The sequence below is a fragment of the Trichechus manatus genome, unplaced genomic scaffold, assembly GCF_000243295.1.
Source record: "Trichechus manatus latirostris isolate Lorelei unplaced genomic scaffold, TriManLat1.0 scaffold00026, whole genome shotgun sequence".
NCBI lineage: Eukaryota > Metazoa > Chordata > Mammalia > Sirenia > Trichechidae > Trichechus > Trichechus manatus.
The window spans coordinates 2165447-2172352 of NW_004443962.1; the positions used below are offsets into that span (position 1 = coordinate 2165447).

Below are 6906 nucleotides of genomic sequence, written 5' to 3' on the forward strand. Positions count from 1 at the left end.
CATCCAGGAATTAACAAAGTCAAAAGACCATGTACCACTATAGTTAAGACAGAGACTTAAGCCGTACATAGCCTGCCACTTAGCCAAATGAACCTGGGCATGTCACTTAAGCTACCTATGTCTCAGTTTCCTCATTTGTAAAATCAAGATGATGATTACCCGTAGGGTTGCTGAGAGGATTAAATAAGTTAATATACATAAAGTTCTTAGTCCAGGGCCTGGCCCATATCAATCACCATGTAAGTATTTGTCATTACTATTTTTGTCCCCACTCCCAACCTGTTCTTACTTCTGTCTATGGTAGTTAAATGGTAACATCACCTCCCTCCATTGGATGAGCCGCAAACCTTAGACGCATTCTCAATAACTCCTCATTCTGCTCACCCCTTCTTTCTCACCCCACAGTCTATGGCTTATCAAGTCTTTTTCATTCAACTTCTCAACATCTCTCAAATCCATTCTCTATTTAGCATCTTCTCTGGTAAGGCTGTAGGTTAGTCCTGATCCTCTCGCCTGGATCATTTCAAATACCTCCTTACTCGTCTCTCTTCCTCCAACCAACCTTCCTTACACCATGATGTAACATCCTTTGAGAAGGCAAATCTATCATATAATTTCCTGTTTAAAAGCTTCCGGCAGCAACAACTCAGTAAAGGTGGGTGAGAATGGTTGTACAACCCAAAGAACGTAATCAATGTCACCGAATTGTACATGTAGAAACTTGAATGGTGTATGTTTTGCTATGTATATTCTCAACAACAACAAAGATAAAAGAAATTATTCAAAAAAAATAAATAAATAAAAGTTTCCAGTGGCTTCCCTTATTACATCTGCCAGGCTGGCATCACAACCCTCTGACCACTTTTAGCTTCACCATCGAAGATTCTAATTCAGTAGGTCTGGACTGGGACCTAAAACCAAGGAAAAACCAAACCCATTGCTGTCAAGTCAATTCTGACTCATAGCAACCCTATAGGACAGAGGAGAACTGCCCCATAGGGTTTCCAAGGAGGGGCTGGTGGATTCAAACCGCCAATCTATTGTTTAGCAGCTGAGCGGAGCCTAAAAAATCAATTTTTTATATACTCCTCACTTGATTCTGGTACAGTTATTTCCAGAACCAATACTTGGGAATTCTGGGAAAGGATAAAACATACCCTTGTTAGGGCGTCTTATTATGAAGTCCTTCACAATCTGGCCCTCACCTCCCACTCCAGGGAACTTAAGTGCCAAGTTTCCCCCTAAAGTTTTCTTTGGCTGAATTGCTTCTTATTCTGTTCTCCCACAGCTCTGTGTGCATAAGTCCCATGCTAACACCTGTTACATCACACTTGCCTCCTGGGATCCCCCATTTGCAAAACCAGTTTCATAGGCGTGTGACCTGTGCAGTCATGAAGTCCCCCTTGCTCAGAAGGGCCCTGTGCTGGGCTTAATACTCTATTACCATCCTGAAATTCTTAAAAATTATTGGAAAGAGGCACCTCGTTTTTATTTTGTACTGAGCCACACAAATAATGTAGTTGGCCCTGCCCACTCAACTTCGAGCTCCTTGAAAACAGAAGCTGTTTATTATTCACTTAAAATCCCTTCCGGTTAGCACAGTTCCTGGCACAGAGTAGAGGTTTGGTAAATATTTGCTGAGTTCATACACTACTGGATGAAGAGAGAATAAAGTATCTCATAGAAAAATAGTGCAGTATGGCTAATTAACTTTGAAAAACAATCCCAGTTCTTGCTTGAGGGAGGCGAAAGCCAGTTGATAAATGCAAAGACTTATTGACCATTCCAAAGAAATAACAGACAGTTTTCTAGATTTCTCTTTCTATTACTCCAACGGGCTCTCTTTTCGCGCCCTGCAGCCTCTCTGCTCTTCTCAGAATGCAAAATCGCAGGTTCAGGGATCTTGCCATTATCCTGATCAAAGATGCCCTGTGTTTCTGTGCCAGGCACTGCGCTACCTTCTGGGGACACTGAAAAACAGAAAAGGGAGGCCAGGGAAAGGTGAATCAAGCAGGGTCCCTGTCCTCAAGGAGCAATTAAATCTCACTCCTCCAGAGTTTACATCAAAGATCAGTTGGCTTCATGGGAGTTCTGCAGCAGTGAATCGAGAATAAACCATTAGACTTGGCCCGTGGCTCAGCTTCCTGAACGTTTCAACTGACAAAATGTCTCAGCCTGAATACAATTCCTCCACTATGAGATCTGTGGGCTGGCTAGTCAACACTGGCAACCAGCTTGGAGGTGCGCAAGGAGCATAATAAGTAAGTGGCTATTGAGATGGGGGAGGTGCTTTTGCTCCCGAGAGTTCGAGAAGAAACATCAGCTATCAAAGTGAGCCAAATAATCGGTGAGGACAAACGACAGGATTCGCAGTGTGGCAAAGACCGTACACCGCCCTGCTGCCATACTACGTGCCACTGCATCACTAAGTTTTGCTAAGTTCTAAGAAATGACTCGAAGTTCAAGAAGAGTTTCTCTTGTTTTTCCACACTCGCTAGTTAATTGGTTAGCTAGTTTTTAGTTACTGCCCCATTAATACCAAACCAAACTCATTGTTGTCAAGTTGATTCTGACTCATAGCGACCCTATAGGACAGAGTAGAACTGCCCCGTAGGGTTTCCAAGGGGCGGCTGGTGGATTTGAACTGCTGACCTTTTGGTTAGCAGCCGAGCTCTCAACCATGGAGCTCCCAGACAGTCCTATATTCTCACTTTACGAATGAGGAATCTGAGTCCCAAGATAGGTAGGTGTTTTCTCAAAGTAAACACTGCAGGGTAAGGTATAATGTCTCCATCTATAAATGGTCTCTATAGCTTGTGAATAAAGGTTTATATTCCTCGCAGGTCATCATTTACTGAGAAAAGATGACCTCATCTATGTGGGGTAATTGTCTAAGCCCTGACTCCTCCTATCTTTCTTTGAATAATAATCACTGACCTTTGTCCAGAACTTTCTACTTCTCAAAACACTTCCACATAGATTACCTCAGTTGATCCTCACAAGATGCCTGTGGGACAAATAGGGTAAGAGAGACCGCTCCTATTTTACAGATAGGAAAACTGAGGCTAGAGGAGGCAAATGGCTAGCCCATGGTTAGTCAGAGCCAGGCCAGTGGTCTACCTAGTACTGTCCAGCCTCTACCTGCGAGCTTCCTCTCATAAGCCTTTCTAAGGTAGTCATCTGGGTGAACCCTCTATGAAGATCATTTTCTTCCCTTTTCTTCCTTGTCCTTCAAGCAAATTCTTTCTTCATGTGGCCCCTGTCTTATTTTGCACCTAGAGATAGGTGGTGCAGTAGGGATATTACTTTCAGGTCACCTAGAGTTGCTCTGTAGTTACGGTTACTTCTATTCTAGAACTGAAGATCATCCCAGGCATCTTTAAGACTGGAATACTCCTGTTCTTTTTTATTTGTTTTCTTCTGAAGTTTGAAGTCATTTCTATCATCAGAGGGATTACTTTTGCAAAGGTCAAAACTCAGTGCCTATAGAGCTATTACAGTACATTGAGCTGCACAGACACAGCGCTGGGGCGGGCAGAGCCGGACAGCACTGGGCAACTCTGCCTTGCCGAGGAAAAACAACCAAACAAGGGCAAAGGTCATCCTAAGAAGCCAAGAGGCAAAATGTCAGCATTTGCATTTTTTTGTGCAAACTTGTTGGGAGGAGCACAAGAAGAAGCACCCAGATGCTTCAGTCAACTTCTCAGAATTTTCTAAGAAGTGTTCAGAGAGGTGGAAGACCATGTCTGCTAAAAAGAAAGAAAAATTTGGAGACATAGTAAAGGTGGGCAAGGCCCGTTACGAAAGAGAAATGAAAACCTATATCCCTCCTAAAAGGGAAATAAAAAAGAAGTTCAAGGATCCCAATGCATCCAAGAGGACTCCTCCATCCTTTTTGTTGTTTTGTTCTGAGTATCAGCCAAACATCAGAGGCCAGCATCCTGGCCTATCCACTGGTGACGTTGCAAAGGAACTGGGAGAGATGTGGAATCCATTGCTGCCAATGACAAGCAGCCTTGCCAGAAGAAGCCTGCTAAGCTGAAGGAGAAATCCAATCAGGATATTGCTTCATCTCGGCTCTGGTGGCGGAGTGGTTAAGAGCTCAGCTGCTAACCAAAAGGTCGAAAGTTCAGATCCACCAGCCGCTGCTTAGAAACCCTATGGGGCCGTTCTACTCTGTCCTATAGGGTCACTATGAGTCAGAAACGACTCGACGGCAAAGGGTTTGGTTTTGGTGGGCTAAAAGGAAGCTTCAAGTAGCCAAAAAGGAAGTTGTCAAGGCTGAGAAAAGCAAGAAAAAGAAGGAAGAGGAGAAGGAGGATGAAGAAGATGATGATGAGTCAGTTGGTTCTAGCACGGTTTTTTGTTTTTTTTTCTGGTCTATAAAGCATTTAACCCCCCTGGACACAACTCACTCCTTTTAAAGGAAAAAATTGAAATTAAAAAAACTCAGTGTATATTATAAAGCAAGAAAATGTAAACAGTTTGATGTGACATATTTCCAGACACAGTTAAGCACAGGAGACGGACTTACTCGGGAAATAAAAATCCTACATGACAGACCAGATCCTGGGGGCTCTAAGAAGATATGAAGTTCTCTCCAGCTTTGTTTTATTAAAGGAGGAAATGTATTCTCCTCTTAAGAGTACAATGCCCTCAGGAAGAACTGAAAAATGTATCAACAGGCTACGTTCAAGTCGATAGACCAAAAAAGTTACCAGTTTAAACTACCCTATGGGTCACCTACATAGGCTGTTGAGTAAAGAAGTCGGCATCGGATTGGTTCAAACTTTTCTAGATGCCATCAAGCCAACTCAGACTCATGGCAACCCCATGTGTGTCAGAGTAAAACTGGGCTCCATAGAGTTTTCAATGGCTAATTTTTCAGAAGTAGATCACCAAGCCTTTCTTCAGAGGCACCTCTGGGTGGACTCGAACCACCAACCTTTCAGTTAGCAGCTGAGTGCATTAACCATTGGCACCACCCACGGACTCCGGTGCAATCTTAGATGGCAAATGCTCTGCACATCAGTTTCCTCATCTTCAAAGTGGGAATCACAGCACCTACCTCATAGGTTGGTTGCGAAAACTAAATGAGCTAGTGGCCAGGAAAGTATTTTGTAAATTAAAAATCCCTATAAAAATACGTGGGGTACATTGAAGATATGGTGATAATTTTTGAAGTTTACTGCTCAGGGTAAGGGATGGAGGGGTGAAGAGAAAAAGGACACAGTGTCAGACAAAGGAACAGGCAGGTGGCCAGGTTTCTCCAAGCAGAACAGGATGGAGGACTTCAGAGTGAATACTCAGGACAGCACCTCCCCGGATACTACCCACCAAATGACCCCTCACCAGCAAACACAGTGTCCTTTCCCGTATCTAAGGCCCTCTCCTAACTGGACTTTCAGCTGCATACAGAAGTAGGTTGTCCCATCCTAACCTACCTGGTGGTGCTGTGATGAAGATTAACTATTCATAAAATTACTCAGTTTGAATGTACAGGCTAGGGGAGGAGCGGGAACTTTGCTTCCTGGAACTAGGAATGTCTGCTAGAAAGTAGATGACTCAATGACTCTTAAAAGACAAATTCTAAAGAGCAGAAAAGAGTGTACAGGAAAAGAGGGGGTGTGTCTCCATCTGAAGACTCGAGGCAGGAGAAAACATAATACTCGAAGAAGACACTGTCTTCTGATGAAGAAATATGTTCAAGAAGAGGGTAACATTTTCCCCATAATACAGAGAGTAATGGAATATTCACTCCCTAAGGAAAACACTTGGAGAAGCAAGGATGATACCCAACATGTTGCCAGAATGTCACTTCTGTGACATTTATGTCAGACTTGAAGAGCATTGTCATTTAGGTCTCAAGACTAAGAGAAGTAAGCAGATGGTTAAGACAGCCACCTGAATCGAGATGCTTTTTATTTCTTTGGAAAATTTTCAGCTTTGATAGCAGAAGGATCTACCCTTGAAGGTCTAGAAAATGTTGTTGCTATAGGAACAGGTAAGCAGATTACACTTGAAAGACCAGTATAAGAACAAAGAATTTAATAGTCAGGGCTAAGGCAATTAACCAAGAAAACATTTCAAGCAAATATCTTTTGTGTTCATTATTCATGTATTAACTCCAGGAAGATAAAATGCTATTATGGAATAAGAGCATCACATTTTAACATTTTAATTACATCATTACTGGCGTAACAGACCGTCCTTATACAATTACCACAAAGACCTTATTAAACTGAAGCACACATTTCTAACTCTCTCTTGATTACATTGTAATTGAGAAATAAACAGCCTTAAATTCAGCAAGAGCCTAAGTGTCAGCTTTGATTTGCCTACAGTTCCCCAGACGGCGTGACATCTGAAACGAAGCAGTAAATTACAGAGAGCTTACTGTAACCAGTTTCTATAACTAGTGAACTACAAGCAAAATTCTAGAAGAAAACAGAAATGTGTGTAGGCTGATAATTGTTAATATTTTATGTGATTTTTCTGTCCAACAGTGTTTGTGAAAGCAGATATGCGGAGAAGGTCAAAGAGCCGGCTGCCTTCTTCCTTCACTATTGATGTTTTACTTCCTCCTATCAGGGAATACACTGCTCCTGACATGACAGATTTGCTCAAATTATTACAAGTTTTGAACAGAACTTGCTACACTGGTGAGGTTCAAAAACTCATCATAAAGTGACATTGTGCTTCTCCCCCTTTCTGATTTACTTAAAAAGAAACATGCTTGATAAAATGATTACAATATTTTCATTCCAGCAATGAATGATTCCGTCAGAGGATACTTTTATGAGGATAGAGAGATTCGTTGGTCATTACCCTTTCTCGCATCATACCAGAGTCGAATTGCAGACAAGTATGTAAGTTTGTGTGTCTGAGTGTGTGTCTGAGTGTGTG

The 6906-nt window shown here is 42.2% G+C and overlaps 1 pseudogene; it reads left to right on the forward strand.

The window, feature by feature from the left end:
* The first annotated feature begins 2277 nt into the window (after positions 1 to 2277).
* LOC101360999 (high mobility group protein B1-like) lies at positions 2278 to 6691 on the forward strand (annotated as a pseudogene).
* Positions 6692 to 6906: the final 215 nt, after the last annotated feature.